Here is a 17,682-nt window from a genome sequence, read left to right on the forward strand (position 1 = left end):
GCAGTGAGAGCCTGTGGAAACCTAGGAGCTCCTGGCACCCTGATTTGGGGGACAGTGGGAGTTCAGGAGGAAGGCAGGAAGAGTGACTGTTTTGGAACAGGCTGAAAAGGTGGTCCTGCAGCAAAAGCTGGGCGCTTCCCTCAGGACCAAGCAGCCTTCCTACAGAACTTGAAATATGGCTGGTGGTGTGGCCCGTGGCAGGGAGGTGTAGGGAAGGGTGCAGGGGCCTCTGGTGCCAGTCTTTGGGGAAACCACAAAAAGCCTCATTCTGAATGGGTTTTAATTTGTATGTTGCACCAAAGCTACTCTCTTTAGATTTGTTACATGCACGAATGCACCCTGGCTTTGCTAGCTGTTCATTTCCGATTGCCATCCATGAGGCCTAGAGAAAATGCAGGCATGTTCCGTTGCCCACAGAGTGCTTGAATCTTGCTCCGGGGCTTGGCAGTGACCCAGAGAGAATTCAGGCAATTTGAAGGGACAATCCATGGAAGCTAGCAGAGTGCCAGACTCTGCTATGAACACTGGGGAGGCCAGACTTATGCTGAAGGCAGAGAGACTGACCTGAGACACAAGAAGGTAGGCAATTTAAGTCCTGAGTCTGGGGGTGGGGAGGAGGGGACAAGACACAGGAGAATTGGAGGGAGGAGATGCTCCATTATTGTCTAAAAGGACCACAGAGGTCATCATCCTCTCTCCTGTCCTTACAGCGCTGCATAAACAAGCACAGAGAAGGGGAAGTGATACCCAAAAGCTGCCACTTGAAAGGATATGACTTCTCCGTTTACACTTAAAATTTGTAAAAGGATGGTAGGACATCAGGGCAGGCAGCCAGAGGATGGGCAGAGGCCTGGGCTGGCACAAAGGGCTGGAGAGGTGGCCAGTCTCAGCCCAATCTCCAGAACCAGCTGGAGAGGAGTCACATCCAGGAGCAGGGACTTGGAGCCAAGCACTCAATGCTCTGCTGACTACAGAAGAAGCTGGGGGAAGTCAGGACATCTCCATGGAGGTAGACCTGTGGGCTGGGACGATTCAGGAGATGAGGAAAATGAGGAAGGCCTCTGGGCGAGGGTATCCTCGAGGCAGGAGTGTGGAAAGTGGGCTCCAGTGGATGGAGGAACAGTGAGTGATTTTGGAGAGCGCTTGTGGAGAGAAAACGGTCAGTAAGGTTGTCTTAGAGTAGACTGGGGGTGCAGAGGGAGTCTTGGATCTAAGATTTCAAGACTGGAGTTTGAACTTGATCTCGTTTGAGAAATCATTGAAGATTGCTGAGCAGGAGAGAACATTGATGCAGATAGATGGCAAGAGACTGAACCTGATGAGGAAGGAACCCAACCACAGTCAGACATGGAGAACCAGCCGTCGTCAATGGCCAGGTCACAGCGATGGCACTGCGGGCTGAAGGTGAAGGATGGCAGGGGAAATGGCTCTTTTGAATACCAGGGTGTTTGATGCCTCAGAGAAACGTTAGCAAAGATATTTTGAAAATATTTGGTGGAGGGCTATGGCTGCTCCAAATCTTGACTAGTCCTAGAATTTGAGGACCAAAGAGTGCTGGAGATGTTCTGACTAGAGTGAAGGACCATGGTGCTTGGGGGTGAAATCCAAGTTTCTACTCAGTAACTTCATTTGTTACCCAGTTACCAAGAATGGTTCTTTTCTAGGCATCTGGTGTCTAAAGGAGTCAGTATAGTCAAAGACTGATACTTCTGTGGAGCTGGGTTGTCAGGGGGTCTCTGCCCCTATCTCCCCTTCCTGGGCTCTAACCCCCTCTTCAGGCCTCTTCCTTCGAAGGGCCCGGCACCCTGTACTCCAATCGTCCTTCCCCTCATCCTGACACCTCGATACCGTCATGATTCTCACTTCCCACCTGCCCCAAGTTCCATAGCGGTCCGAGGCCAACATCTACAGAGGATGGTCGCCAAAGTGTGGACAGCCTCTGGGGTCAAGCAGATGTGGATTTCAACTTAGTCGTGCGACCTTGCAGAAATTAACAGAATACCAACTTCCTCCTCTGTCCAGCAGGAATGAATGACAAGTTCCCATTGTTCTGAGGCTTAAATAACAAAGAATAAATACATAGCAAAGGCATGGGCACCTACTAAGGTTTCGGTAAATTTCATTATGAGCTTCTAGCTAATGACAGTTTAACTTAGTAAAAACAGAAGTTGGCGTAGGTTGAGGGCTGGCATTGTATTTTAAAAGAACGAATCTCTGAAAAGGAAATTTCCCCAGCAGGCAGAAGCGGAAAATTATTTCCATCTGAGGAAGTTCGAATCGAACTGTACTTGGTCGTGATGTCACAGTTGGGGGGTTTCAAGTCACCTTGCAGCCACACGCCAGAGTTTGCGGTGGTAGCACCCTCCTTACTGAGTGTCTTTCAGTGCTTCCCGAGGGTGCCCTTAATTTCATTAGAAAGCCAGGCTCTCAAACTCCTAAGTTGCCAGTTGCCACTGGCCCCGTGGAGCTGTGTGGCGGAAAGATCAATTGCCGTTCACTGAGCACATCTTACTTTGGAAGACTTTGCGTACATCATCTCATAACCCTGGTGTAAATGCATCGTTTTATAGGTGAAGGGCTTGAAGCTCAGAGAGATTAAATAGGCCCAAAGTCACACAGCAACCAAATGGTATAGTCAGGATTTGAACTCGTTCCTTTTTTATGCCAACGCCCATGTGCTTGGCCACAAAGTTCTTTCCCCGGGATCCAAATGGTTACTGAGAAAAGCAAAGCCAGGGCCTCGTTCAAATTATGCCATTTTATTCTCAGATTTTAAAATTTATGACAAAAGGAAGGAAAATATATCAAGCAGAACATGCTCTGAGCCATGTTTGTCAAAATTATGAATGTAGTAAGGAAATTAAAAAAATTTAAGAGAAGTTGAGACGGAGGAGCAGGTTGCCTGTGCTGGCTCGTGCATTCACGGGGGTCGGCGACAGGAGCCGGACCAGGGCCTGGCACCTTAGGGATGCTCATTGTCATATGGCCCCCATACTTACTAACATATGGGTACAAAGCACTGCACTGCGCTCCATGGAGAAACAAAAAAGGACCAGGAAGCCACCCACTGCCGTGGCCACACTCAGAACCTGGTGGAGATTCGGTAGCTTCATCCTATAGACTCGGCCTTTGGGGGTCTGGAGAGCCGGGGCTGTCATGGGGACCTGCAGGCTCAGGTGTACTTGCAGAAAGAGCCACACCTCCATCTTTTCTCTGTCCCTCCTGTTAGGGGAGCTTTAACCAGCCAGGTGTCTGTGGGGACCTCTCCTGAGGCAATGTGGTAGTGGCTCCTCAGATTAAGGGATCAGGGCCAGAGGCCTTGGGGGCCCTCCTGTTGCCAGGGCAACGGTGAGTCAGGCCAAGGCCTCTCCTCCAGCTTTCTGGAAGGCGTTTTGGCGCTGAAGCCTCTTGCTGCTTCCCAGGCATAGTGGGAACTTCTAGGTTTAAATTTAAAAATCAATTCTGCACTTGCCGCTTCTAGCTGGGTTCCTTGAAATGAGTATTTTTTGTTAAAACATAATAGAATCTAACGCTTTTATTTCTATTTTCTACAAAGGGTAACTCCAGGCTAAAAGAATTTTTGGAAGGAAGGAGGGAGGGAGGGAGGGAAGGAAGGAAGGAAGGGAAAAGGGAAAGAAGGAAGGAAAGGAAAGAGGAAGGAAGGAAGGGAGGGTTAAACCAAATAGTACTGAGAGTGAGTGGCCTTATGTGAAAACGCCCGGTAAGCCGTCAGACCCTGGCCTTGAGTTTACTGGGGGTGATAGTCACTATCACTATGATCCATTGGGTCCTACCATGTTCCAGGCACTGTGCTGGGTAAACGCTGTCCTACCATTTTCTCTTGTGACAACCTGTGACATCATATCCGTAGCCCCTTTTACAGATGAAGTTCAGAGCGATTAAGCAATTAGCCCGAGCCACATGGCCAGCATTTAAACCTAAGCACGCGCTGTTAACTGCTGTTATATACCGCCTCCCAATTTCTTCAACGTGGATCCTTAATAAAAAACGCAAAACAGTACTATTCCTCTCCGACGTGCAGCTCGGCCTGTCCTGTGGTCACACCGTGTGCAAGGTCTGGACCCGGCTGAAAGCAGACCGCTCGCTGGCTGGCCCGTCCAGCAACATCGGGACTGGGACCCAGCTCGCCTAACCTGCATAGAGTGGATGTGGCTGGGTGCCAAGCTAGCCCCCCATTTTAAACTGAGCTTCTCTCTTCCTGAGGGACTTCGGGAAGAGGCGATCTGTTAAGGCAAGGGGCTGCCCTTCTGTTTGTCTCCGATGTTGGGACCTAAGAGGGCCTTTGTTTAACAGAAAAGCACTCAAGCGGAAGAGATTATAAGGAAAACGCACCTGTACCCTAATAAAGTAGCACTCACACCGACTCTAATCTTTCAGGCTTATGCTGCCTCTTGGGGTTCTCCCCATTCCTTCCCCACGACCACACGAATGAAAGTCACTGCTTCTCTCTATAAAATAACAGCCAAGTTCTCAAACTCAGACTGTAAGACAGAAGCATCACTACTGCCTATTAACTGGGGTAATAGAAAGTCGAGTTTTAATGACAAAATGTACCTGTGAAAATTATCCTCACAAGTAATGTTATTTAAATTGCGAGTATCAGGATAACAGTTTCCTTTTAAATCAGTAGAGTCTAATAAGTGTACAGCCTTTTAAAGGACCACATTCAATCAGTCCTTTATTTTCCAGATACACAGATACTAAAGTTACACCCTCCAAAGATTGAAATCGATTGGATTTAAGCTAAATTCAATTAAGAAAATTAAACAAGTTATGAAATGAGACGTTTACCATTCATTCTTCTACTAAAGATCCAAGGACAAGATTCCATGATCAAATTTTCTGCAGGTAAATTATTTATGCAAATTCTGAAACCTAAAATAAAAATTTTATGTCCCGTAGTATCTTCACTGCATTCACCGTCATCACTGACCATCACCACCTCATTAATTTTGTCCAGAGGTAAAGGCCATAAGTTACCCCCTGAGCAGTTTAATAACAAATGTCCCACTAAGATGATTATTATTCCTTTCCCATTTTAACCCCTGTGGTTTCCTTTGTTTATCTCGAAGTACCAATGCCTTACCAAGCCAAAGGTCCGGGATACATTTTGAAATAAGGCTAGAAAAAATTAAATCCTAAATATTTCAGACTACCACTAAAAAAGCAAGTCAGGCCAGGCTGGCGTGGCTCAGCGGTTGGGCATCGACCAATGATCCAGGAAATGGTGGTTCGATTCCCGGTCAGGGCACATGCCGGGGTTTCGGGCTCGATCCCCAGCAGGGGGCGTGCGGGAGGCAGCCGATCAATGACTCTCATCATTGATGTTTCTCTCTCTCCCTCTCCCTTCCTCTCTCTGAAATCAGTAAAGATATATATATATTTTAAAAGCAAGTCAGTATCCAGACCCAATCACACCCACCTCCAGTATATTTGATGCAAACAGTAGACATATTAAGAAGAAATAGACACGTTTTTCTTGCCCAAGTTTCTGCCAGTTCTTCAGTCCTGGAACAGCATAAACTGGATACAAACTTGCGTGGGTTTCATTTTACCAAAAAGATTAACTCGGGTAAATAATCGCATAACAGAATTTCAGAATTAATTTAAAACCCTTTTTCCCCCCAAATAAAAGTGCCATTGTTGGGTTTTTTCTCACTCTAAAGGAATTTCTGAGTTCCAAATAATAAAAACTTATCTTAGAATTGAATGAGTCCCTTATTTCTCCATGACAAGGTATCAAATCTCGTCCATAAATATAGCACAATAAATAATTTTATTTTCCACCCAGTATGAGGACTTTTAACCATCTCCACACTTGTGAAATTGAGTGAATTACTTAAGAGTTCCTCTATATTTTAGATTCTAAAATATAATATTAGAAACTAAATCTCTAATATTATATTTTAGAATCTCTTTCGGATTCAGGACACGAAATCTTCATCAAGTTTACAGTGATCAGCCAAATTTTCTGGGCTTCATGTGTCAGTGTTTTTGAGCTTTTGTTTTTAGCCCCAGTATCCCTTGTTTAAATAAAACCCTTCTCACCTGGCCGGGCGTGGCCCAGCGGTTGAGCATCGACCTAGGACCCAGGAGATCGAGGTTTGATTCCCAGTCAGGGCATGTGCCCCGGTTGCGGGCTCCACCCTCGGCAGGGCCTGCAGGAGGCAGCCGATCAATGACTCTCTCATCATTGATGTTTCTCTCTCTCTCTCCCTCTCTCTGAAATCTATAAAAATATATTTATAAATAAATAAAACCATTTTCAGAAGGTACCTATGTAAAATAATTGGAGGCAGAGGGGCTGGCATTGGTGGGTGGGAGCTAAACCCACCTGATCGGCCCTCTGGCGCCCGGGTGCCTTTCTGAGGGGGTCTCCTGGGAGGAAGCTGTTTCAAACCCCCTGCCCTGGGCAAGTCCTGCCCACCCTTCTCCCTTGCTTTAACTTTCCTCCGTCTCCCTCTGAACCCCGTATGTGCAATTTATCCAGTGACACATGCCGTGATTACCTAATTCTTTGATAGAACACAGGGTTTCTTAAGTTGATTTCCTCCTTTTAGGGTACACCTGCATTTCTCCTCTCTATTACCTCTACATTGCTGGGCAGATGGTCTCAGCAGACAGCGGGGAGTCCCTGTAACCTCATCTGTGAATCTAGCGAGCTGACACCTACCAAGAATCCCTGGAAGACAGGGGAAATAGCAGCACAGATGTCCAGAAAAGCCCCGTCAGAAACGACAAGGATCCCCAAAGTTATTTTTACAGCAAACGCCTGCAAGGGAAGATTCAGACACAAGTGACAGCCCCGCAGGACCCCGGGGGACACAGCCTGACTGCGGGCAGCTTTCAGGGGCTCCCTCCCTGCTTTCCTGGGCTGGGTGGCCTGTGTACTTCATGTTCCCAAGGGCTTGCTCCTGGGTGTGGCCCTGCAAGGTACTCATGAATGTTAAACGGAGGGGCATAAAAAGCCACAGAGGACAGTGCAGCGAGAGACAGGTAAAACCCCGCATCTCTGCCCCGCTGGGCTGCAGGTGACTTTCTTCATTAAAGCGAATCCCAAAGCTTTGAAAGATATAATAAAAATGTATTATTTTTCTCTGCTATTTCAGCCCAAATGTTAGGTAAGAGCCCCCGTGTTGCTGCCCAATCCTCTTACCACAGTCGCAGGGTGCCTGGGGTGACGACAGAAGTCCCCTGGGCTGCTGGGCCTCTGAAGTGAGGTCCCCCAGCCCCCTGAGAAGGGGAGCTGAGCAGCAGAGCCAGGCTGCAGGGAGACGGCGCCAGTGGCATCTCCTGGCATCCAGGGCGCCCTGCCACCCTGCCTGGGCGGGCTGTGAGCTGTCGCGTCGTCACTGGCCCGCGGCACAGGCGTTCCCTCGGGTTAGGTCGCCCTGCGCTGCAGCGCCTCCTGCTCTGCACGCGCACAGCCCAGCCCTGCGGCGTCGGGACCCCGGGAAGCGGCCTCCCCCAGGCCCAGGCCCCCTCCAGGCCGGCCCTGGAGTCCCGCAGGGCCAGGTCCCCACGGGGACAGCCCTGTCCTGCCCTCAGCCTCCTTCGCCCACCCCCGGGCTCCATCCACCCCTCGTCCTGGGCCCGAGCGCGCTCCTGGGAAATGGGGACACGCAGTGTCTGTCCCACAGCGGCGCTGGAGGCGATGCTGCGCGACGACGGAGGCTGGGATGAATAAAAACCGCTATCTATCTATCTATATTTTTTTAATTTAAAAAATGTATTTTCTAGAGATGTGTATTTTAAATAAATGAATATGTACTTTGCAAATTTAATTTTTAATGACTTCGATTTTTTTAATTCCTCGGCCCAGCGGCCGCGCCGAGCGCACCCGGGCCCCGCCGCCAGCCCCCCCGCGCCCCGCACCCCGCGCCCGGCCGCGCTGCGGGGCGCCCTCGCCACGTGTGGCCGCCGGGCCGTGCTGCCCCCTGGCGGCCGGAGCCCGCGCCCCGCGGCCGGAGCCGCACCTGGCCTCCCGCGGCCGCTCTAGGAGCGCGGGCCTCTCGGTGGTGGCGCGGGGGCGCCGTCGCGCGCCCAGGACGGCGCCGTCCCCTCGCCCGCGCGCGGCGGCCCTTCCCCGTGGGCGGCCCCGGAGCCGCGCCGCTGCGCCCGAGACCGGCCTCTGCCCCGTGTTGTCACGTCTCCCCGCCGGCCGCCCGCCGGGGCGCGCGCTGGGGGCGGGCGCGGGGCGCGGGAGCAGGTGGCGCGCACACAAAGGGCGGCGCGGGCCAGCCCCACCCCCACCCCGGGGCGCAGAGCCGCCGCGCGGGACCCGGGCACAAAGGCAGCACCGGGGGCGCGGGGAGCAAGAAGGGAGGGAGCCCCCCGGAATCTGCCCGAGCGTCAGGGTTTGCAGAGCCCTTTCCCCGGGCAGCAGCTCCTCGTAACGACCGTCCCCAAGCTCAGGTCCGTTACCCTCGTGGCGGAAGCACTTACACCCGGGGCAGGCGGGTGGGCCTTGAGGAGCGCCCTTGGGGAAGGGCTGGCCCTTGTCTGGCCCTCGAAACATTTCCCGATATTGGTCTAGTTATGTCCGAGAGGCGGACTTGCCCTGGCAGAGGGAGCGGACTTCTTCCTAGAAGGCTTCTGGTGCGCCCTGCCAAGCCCGTCTGCAGAGGGTCCCCCGGGTTACCCTCGCTCTCAGCAGGCAGAGGTGAGAATTGGGAAGGCGCTCTCTTGGGGGGGTGGGGGGCGCGGAGACTCACCTGGTGCCGCGTGCGGGATGCGCGCACTGGTTCTGTGAGGTCCAGATCCCGCCAAGCGCGCTCCCGCCTTAGGGCCTTGGCCGTCCGCCTACGCACAGCCTGGAACGTCCAACATCCAAACGTCTACATTCTGGGTTCTTACCAGGCTCGAGTTGTGTCTTCCCTGAGCACCCCCTCCCACCCCCACCGCCTTCCATCACACCGCCCTGCTTCACCCTAGGGCGCGCCCAGCGGCTGCCTGTCGGCCACCTTCCACCTCTCCGCGCAGAAGCTCCGGGAGCGCGGGACCGCCTTTGTCTGCCCTGTTCCCTGCTGAGCCCTCGGTGCCTAGAACGGAATTGGGGAGGCGGGGGATGCTTCCTGTTTGTTGAATGAATGAATGTGTCTTTTTCCTTTTTTTTTCTTTAATGTGTTTTTTTATTGTTTTCAGAGAGAGAGCGAGAGGGAGAGAGAAACATCAGTGATGAGAGTCATTGATCGGCTGCCCCCTGCTGGGGATCGAGCCCGCAACTCGAGCATGTGCCTTGATCTGGAATCAAACCGGGACCTCCCGGTTCATAGGACCATGTTCAACCGCTGAGCAATACCGGCTGGGCTGTGTCTATTTCTTCCTCTGCAAAATGGGGGTGATCTTAGCTAATTCATGGGAGACAATTTTACCTGTTTCAAAGAGTTTTTAGGAGGAAGCGGTCCAGGCAGTGTCGTCCCCTGCCCATAGTAAACACACAGCCTGTCTGAGCCTTGATTAAGATCTTAGATTGACACACATCCTAACGGGAGGGGGACCAGATGGCAGATGAAGCTGTGAGGCTGTGCCCTCATCTGCAAAAATGGAAATAATTATTCATTTAAAAGCTTGAATGAGTTCTATGTAAATTATGCCTATTTCTCAAATTAGGGTTCCAATGATCCCTTCTGTCGCAAAGCAATTATTTATTAATTATGTCAATAGGAAGTTGTATTCTTCCCGTTACTAGAAGGGGATATGCTTAAATTTGTAGTGCTTACTAGTTTTTCTGATTTGGAAGCAATACACCTTACGCAGAAAATTTGGAGACTATAGAAGAGCATGAAGAAGACAGTTTTAAAAGTCACCCATATGCAGGTGGGCGCAGCCAGTATGGAAAACAGTGTGGAGGTTCCTAAAAAAAAGAAAAAAAATAGAACTGCCTTTTGAACCAGAGATCCCACTCCTGGGAATATATCCGAACAATCCAGAAACACCAGTCACAAAGAATATATGCACCCCTATGTTTATAGCAGCGCAATTTACAATAGCCAAGATCTGGAAACAGCCCAAGTGCCCATCAGGAGATGAGTGGATAAAAAACCTGTGGGACATTTACACCAGGAATACTACACAGCTGTAAAGAAGAAGGATCTCTCATCCTTTGGGACAGCATGGAGGGACCTGGAGAACATTATGGGAAGCAAAATAAGCCAGGTAGAGAAAGAGAAATGTTGCACGATCTCACTCACATGTGGAATCTAATGAACAAAATAAATTGACAAAATAGAACCAGAGGCCTGGATACATAGTACAGGCTGACAGAGGTCAGAGGGGAGGGGGGTGGGGAGACTGAATAAAAGAAGGTGAAGGAATTAGCCAAAGAACATACATGCACAGCCCATGGATGCAGATGACAGTGTGGTGAAGGCCAGGAGGGGGGGGGCTGGGTGGAAGTGGCGAAGGGGGGGGAATGGGGGACATCTGCAATAGTGTCAACATTTAAAAAAATCAAAAGCCACCCATAATTGCCCTATTTCTTTTTTAGCCCTTGCCTTTATGCCATGGAGCAAACAATGCAAATGTAAGTGCGTCAAGAGAGGAACTTCGAGGCCGGCAGGTGGTGGAAGGGGCAGCCGAGCAGGTAGGCTGTGATTAAATTCATTAAATTCATTTCATTAAATCTGCCTAAGTGCTGGGGTGTCCTCCCAGGTCCCGATTTCAGGTGACCTGTCCTTGGGGCTGTTTCCGGTCTTTGGTTTCCGTAGACCTTCTACGATTTATTCGGGCAAGGCCTCCAGTCCTGCTCTGTTATTTTCAGTTTCCTTAGCTTCCCTCATCTATTTTGTTTTGGGGAGTAAATGGTCCACCTTTTGTTTCCTAGGCCTGCCTTCCATTTATATCTCAGGTAAGGAGTCAGTTTTAAAAAGACAACGCTGGAACTAGACCAAGGACTGGGGAGGCCTGGGTGGCTAGGAGAGGAGGGCAGGTAGGGAGGAGGGCAGTCGTGACATCGGGGAATAGTGGGGGGAGGAAAGACAGGTGGCGAATAAAAGGGCAAAAAGAAGGATGGGTGGAGAAGAGATGACAGGTGGAGGGCAACTGACCAGTAAACACCGGGGCCAGGCCCTCAGACCTGGAGCTTGGTGTGGAGAGAGGGCTCCACACCGAAAACCTGGCTTTTGTAACCAGAGGGCCTCTGGACCCCTGCTGTCTCCCGCTGAGAGCAAAAGGTTGTGGCCAAATCACCCATTCGCCAGACTTGGGGAAGAGAGTGGGTTGGAGCAGAGAGGCCAGTTTGGAGCAATAACGAGACATGAAGCCGAGGATGTGACGGTTTATAGGGCCTGGGTGTGGCTGTGTGAGTATAAGGGCGTGAGTGAGGACGGACACACACCTGGGGGTATAGCTCAGGGGTAGAGCATTTGACTGCAGATCAAGAGGTCCCCGGTTCAAATCCGGGTGCCCCCTGTGGATCTCTTTTTTTCCAGGATTCCAGGCTCCCAGCCAGCTTCCCCGGTCTCTGTAGATCCAGCATCCCCCCTAGAATGAAGTTAGGACCCACCCACCCAGTCCTGCTGCCCCACAGCGGCCCTCCCCTCTTGACTCTGCCCTCTGTTGAGAGATGTCACATTCGTATGTAACGTAGGTGTTTCCATCCATAGTCCCCACTTCACAAAAGAGGAAACCAAGGCAGTTGGAAGATGAATGACTCCTGGGATGTACAGCATGGTGGCTGTCGTTAATAATCCTGTATTGTATATTCAAAAGTTGCTGAGAGAGGAGATCATCCACGTTCTCCTCACCAGGAAAAAGAATCGTAACTATGTATGGTGAACAGATGTTAGCTAGACTTCCGTGGTTTTTTTTTTTTACTTTATTTGTATTACATTTTCCCTGGTTTTATTGTGATCTAATTGACATATAACCTTGTAGACCTTTAGTGGACAACAGGATGATTTCATATATGTATATGTTGCAAAAGTATCACTACAGTGCTGCTTAGTTCCTTCTCGGTTCTGTGCCGTGTGAGAGCTTTACTCAGACAAAAGCTAATGAATTAATTCACACATTTAGAAAAGCTCAGTTCAAGTGCTCTGACTTCCGAAAGCCTCTCTTGGGTCCTCTCAAGGCCCTGGCTTAGGTCCCCTCCCTGCTTTTCTGGGCAACTGCATTATAAAGGGAGGGAAGAGTTTGCAGAGGGGTAGAGGAGGAGGGGCTGCTGGTTGTCACGGGGCCGGGAGAAGGGTTGGTCCTGAGGCAGCAAAGCCCTAAATGCCCATCCTTCAAGGGCAGCTGAGTCGAGGCAGGGCGGTAGTCATTTAACTCTAGATTCTGTCCCTTACTCCGTGATTTGGGGCAGGTTGCCTCAGTTCCCTGTGTCACCGTCAGCCATGATAAAGACGGTGATGGTGGTGGTGGTGGAGAGAGTGCTGCTGCAAATAATTTTTTTTATCAGAGACTTATTCCAATCATTGTTTATTAAAAAAACAAAGCATTTCCATAGCAACACAGACACAAAACCCATTTCCTGGGTAGATATATATGCAGCTCTTAGAACAGTTTATCTAACACAGTGTGAGTGTTCAACAAACATTAGGTCTTATAGTTGTAACAGGTGTGTCTTGGGTGTGGCTACCCGATGGAGAAGTCCTGAGGAGGCCCATTTGTTCCAGCAGGGAGGTATAGCTCAGGGGGAGAGCATTTGGGTGCAGATGAGGGGGTCCCCGGTTCAAATCTGAGTGCCCCCTATAATTATCCCAAATTTCCCTTTACTCTGCCCGGCTTCCGGGTGACGTGTCCCCTCCTATGTATCTTCCCTGATCACTCCTGACATCCTCCTACAGCCTGGAGGAACCTTCGGGGTCTGCACCCATGACCTTACTCTGGGATTACATTTCTCACGGGACTAGGCAGGGTAGTTCTGCCTTTATATAAAATTAAAATAGCATGCATGTGATGCTACCATTTGTGTATATGTAAAAGGATCAGGGAGGGCTGTGCGTTACTTACTCACATGTCCAGGCCCTCTATGGAGGAATACGTAAGAAAATGCTTACATGGCTTTCCTCCGGGGGAGCTTGTTAGATGAATGAGAGGGAGAATTTTTACTGTATACATTTTTTCTTCATTTTACTCTTTAAATTTATTTACGTAGTCTTAGGATTTATTTATTTGATTTTAGATTTGCAGAAAATTAAGGGAAAGATACAGAGATTTCCCACATACCCCTGCACCCATACATACATTCTGGCCCATTGTCACGTACGTGGCCCAAGGGCACGTACGTCAGTTGCAGGCTCGATCCCGGCCCAGGTCAGGGCTCATTCCGGAAGCAACCAATCGATGCGTCTCTGTCACACCCATCTTTCTCTCTCTCTCTCCCTTCCACTCTCTCTGAAAAGCAATGGGAAAAATATCCTCAGGCAAGGATTAAAAAAACAAACAAAACAAAACAAAATGCGAGTTAATGGAGATCGGTGATTAGAATAAAACCGTTAGCAACTCCTAATGAAATAATGGATGTGAGCAAGCACAGCCGTGCTTGCTAAAGCTGAGAGTGTTTGATGGGGAAATGTATCATGCGGTTAACAACACCTCAACGCACCGGTTAATCATAATGTCACAAAAAAGAGAAACACGCCGATGTGATGAGCATCCTCACACAAAGGAAGACCACAGCGACGTCTTCTTGCCAAAAAACTGAACCTGAATTTTGTCAGGCTTCCAGGTCTCACAAGCTTGGCCATGTTGAAAATTGTTAAAACTGAATATAGTGGTTCATTTTATGGGTCAACTGGGCTAGGTCACAGGGCACGCAGGTCCTTGGTTAAACGTGATTTTGGGGTGTGTTTGTGAGGGTGTTTCTAGATGAGAGGCAGTAAAGCGTAAATAAAGCAGATCACCCTCCCCGATGCTGGTGGGTGGCATCCAGTTCATGGGGGGTCTGAAGAGAGCAGAGAGGCAGAGGAAGGGAGAACTCGCTCTGGATGGTCCGCTTGAGCTGAGACTGGAGTTTACACCATCAGCTCCCCGGTTCTCAGGCCTTCAGGCTCTGACTGGAACTACAGCACCGGCTGGGCTGGGGATGGGACCGCAGATGACAGATCCTGGGACATCTCAGCCTCCATAATTGCAGGAGCCTATTCCTCATAATCAATTAATCTCTCTCTCTATATATATATTTTATACAAATTTATATATTTATATATAATTGGTTATATAAATTATATATGTATATAATTCATTTATGTAGAAATTTTTATGTAGTTGGTTATGTAAATTATATATGTGTATAATCCATTTATATATAAATTTTTATATAGTTGGTTATATAAATTATATATATGTATAATCAGTTATATAAAATCATACATAGTTATACCAATTTACATAAATAATTGATTATAAGTTGTATCTATATATAATCAGTTATATAAAATCATAACGTGGCCCCCCAAAATGTATACACACATTTTGAATAATTATAAAGGCAATGTTTATTAAAGTACATTTCATTTTCATAATTGAGCTGTCAGCTGTTCCAGTGTGTATACATTTGGGGGGAACACCCTGTATGTAAATATACATATAATTGGTTCTGTTTCTCTGGAGAACCCTCACCAATACGCTGGATGGATACCACCACTTTTGTATGTATTTCAGATTTTCTTTTTTTTTTTAATATGTCCTTATTGACCTCAGAGGAAGGAATGGAGAGGGGGAGAGAGAGAGAAACATCAATGATGAGAGTCATTGATCGGCTGCCTCCTGCACGCCCCCTGCTGGGGATCCAGCCCACAACCCCGGGCATGTGCCCTGACCGGGAATCGAACCACCATCTCCTGGATCATTGGTCGATGCCCGACCGCTGAGCCATGCTGGCCGGGCTCTATTTGAGATTTTTCCATAATAAAATTAAAAAAGAAAATTCTTTCTCAGAAATACATACTTTTATAGACACCGGAAGGAAACTATGCTCCCCAGTTAAAACACTGTCGTGGCTTTCTGGTTCTGATGAGCGTTTGCATCTTACGCTGACAAGCTGAATTGGAGTGTGAGGGCGAAAACTTTTTCTGATTCGTCTCGGTGCCGTGGAGACAGGCTGACATTTCAGAAGGAACTCTGTTAAGGCAGGAGAGTCACAGACGCATTTGCAGGACTGGTCACTGTGGTTCCCGGCCCGTCAGCCGCATCACTGGCAACGCAGGGCTTGGTGACAAATGATGGACACTTTGGTGGGCACCAGCTGCTCTGCTGCTAGGCCAGGTGGGCTCCTGCCTGGGGGGCTAGGCAAGAAAACACTTACCTCGGGCTTCTCTGACGACTTTCCCACTTTTATTTATATTTGGGATGAAACTGGAGGACGCTATGTCCCCGTGAAAGTGACACTAGGATCAGCATGCCCTGGTAGGACTGGCCATCCGAAGGGACCTGACGCCTTCAAAGGGACTTCTTCACGGGACTGTCGGTAGGAATGAGCTGCGGCCCAATCCACTGTCTCATAACCTAACAGTCTAAAGCAATGAGTGACGAGCTGTTGTCCCCCGAGTGTTGCAGAAGGGAAGCCAGACGGGAAGGAACCGGCCGGTGTTTTATCCAGCGCTCCCTCGCGGCACAGGCCCCATTCAGTCCGGGTTTTAGAAAGAGTTCTTGCAATACGGTCACGAGCTTTAGTTCTGGAGTTGGAGTGTCCGGGGTGCTGACTTCATTTGTAAACCAGGGGTAACCCTCGTACGTTCCCACAGGGTCGATGTGAAGACGAAAGGAGACAGTTCCCGACGAGCGTCTAGTGCCGAGTCCTCGGAAGGCCCTGCCGCAGCTGTCTCGGGAGACGGGACAGGGTCATGGAGGGGAGATGGAGAGACAGTCGGGGGGGGCCTCCCTACGGCTCGGGTGGGGGCCATAATGGAGACAGTCACCAAGGTTTCCTGCTGTCCAGCCCGCCCCCACCCAGCCGGATGAGCCTCCTCCCTGTAGGAGGCACATTGTCAGTGCTCAGCGTTCACATGCCGACAGTCAGAGCAGAAAACGATGTCCCAGAAAGGGACAACCACAGGGGCTATCCCCTCGCTGCGTAGGCGCTGCTGGCGGTGCCGGGAACTGAGCGGGAGCTGCAGAGGGCACCGGCCTGAGATCAGAAGGTCCCGCGCTCACAATGGGATCGAGACGAGGTGGGAACCAGGTGCCCACCAGCTGCGGTACCTGAAACCTCCAGAACTCAGCTGCAACACGGGAAACGGGGCGCGGGGGGGGGGGGGGGCTCCCGGGGTTGAATCATTCAATTTCTGCCACTTAGCAGGAGGGGACACAGATCAGAGATCCAGTTGTTTTGTAGACAAATTAAGTCCTATACCTTCTACCTCTCAGTTGATGGACTAAGATCTGTATACAGGCAGCAGGTCACAGAGCTGAGACACTGGATGGAGCGCGGGACTCAGGGGTCCGGTGGGGACAGAGGACCTGGGCATTCCCAGCTCGGTGCGTGCGAGCGTTCTGGCCTCCAAGAACAGAGCACTTTGGAGCAGGAATCATTCATAGAAAGTCTCCCTGGCCTGAGAAAACGCCCTCACGAGCATTAGATTCCATTTGCCCTGGTCGCAGCCTCACTAAGCAACCTTCTGACAGCTCATGCGGTTTCCCAGGTAACCCGGAGGGCGTCCTGGCTTCTGGGGGGCCTTGGGGAGTCTGGTTAGGGAGGTGGCGAGAGCCGGGTCAGATCCCACCGTTGCATCTGCAGATTCAGGGTCTGGGGCGGCGAGTTGGGAGCCAAGCTCCATACCTTGATGGGCCTGCCAGTTCAGGGTTTTTGGATGCTTTTCTGAAGCCAATGGTTAACGCTCCAAGGAGGGGCAGAGTGAAGGGACCGAGTTACGGCTGAGAATTGCGGCCCTGAGCCACAGTTGAGATGCAGTGGCCTTGGCACCATCCTAGGAATCCATCCTAGGGACGTAGTCTGAGACTGGGCCGAGATGTACGTTCATGTTCATCGAACAGTTTATAATCCTGGAAAAAATCATCCACTGGCCAACAACACCCTTAACTCCGTTGTTTTTCTTTTAGGAAAGACAGACTGCCACATACCGCGCCTCGCAGATTCTCGGAAGCTTGACAAACTTACATTCTCCCACAAAAGAACCTCGAGGGCTCGTATGGAAGTTCTAGCGGGGACACAGCCCCTCGGATGCCTTGGACCAAAGAACTGCCCCCTCTATCGGGGTAGGTCAATCTCACTTCAGAATATTCTAAATGAAATAGTGGAAAATCTTTCCCAATACTACGGAGCAGCATGACCAAGAGAGGTTCAAACAAAGGAAACGACGGCTCCTTGTTAGAAAATGTACTGGCGCAAAGCAGGGGCTCTCTGAGATCCGGAGCAAGGAGGCTCAGTGCCCAGGCCCAGGCCCTCTAGTGATGCTGACATCTGGGTTTAGTCCTGCCCAGTCTTCTTCCTCCAAAAAGTTGGGGCTGTGGTTTTCTTGGCCAGGTGCCTGCCCTAGGGTGAGCCACGCTGCTGAGAGCCTTGGATAGGTCCCCAGGCCTTGGCTCCTGGGGGAGGAAACCAAAACAGTGGGAGATGGAGAAAAAGGGAATGAAAAAAAAAACCACCCTCAGATATTAAGAGAATGGGTAGAATTCCTCCTGTACCCAGTAATAATCGTAATAATAATCATAGTAAGGGAGGGGGTGAGGAGACAGTGCTGAGGTGAACACGGGCAC

The 17,682-nt window shown here is 50.1% G+C and overlaps 1 long non-coding RNA gene and 1 other non-coding gene across 2 annotated transcripts; both read left to right on the forward strand.

Moving 5' to 3' along the window:
• The first annotated feature begins 8,920 nt into the window (after positions 1-8,920).
• LOC107523773 (uncharacterized) lies at positions 8,921-15,842 on the forward strand. Its single transcript, XR_001601891.2, has 3 exons — positions 8,921-10,179; positions 10,511-10,606; positions 15,711-15,842. It is a non-coding gene; the product is annotated as an uncharacterized LOC107523773 (long non-coding RNA).
• On the forward strand, positions 11,362-11,433 carry TRNAC-GCA (transfer RNA cysteine (anticodon GCA)). Its single transcript has one exon. It is a non-coding gene; the product is annotated as a tRNA-Cys (tRNA).
• Positions 15,843-17,682: the final 1,840 nt, after the last annotated feature.

The sequence above is a fragment of the Miniopterus natalensis genome, chromosome 10 (assembly GCF_054644295.1).
Source record: "Miniopterus natalensis isolate mMinNat1 chromosome 10, mMinNat1.hap1, whole genome shotgun sequence".
Classification (NCBI taxonomy): domain Eukaryota; kingdom Metazoa; phylum Chordata; class Mammalia; order Chiroptera; family Miniopteridae; genus Miniopterus; species Miniopterus natalensis.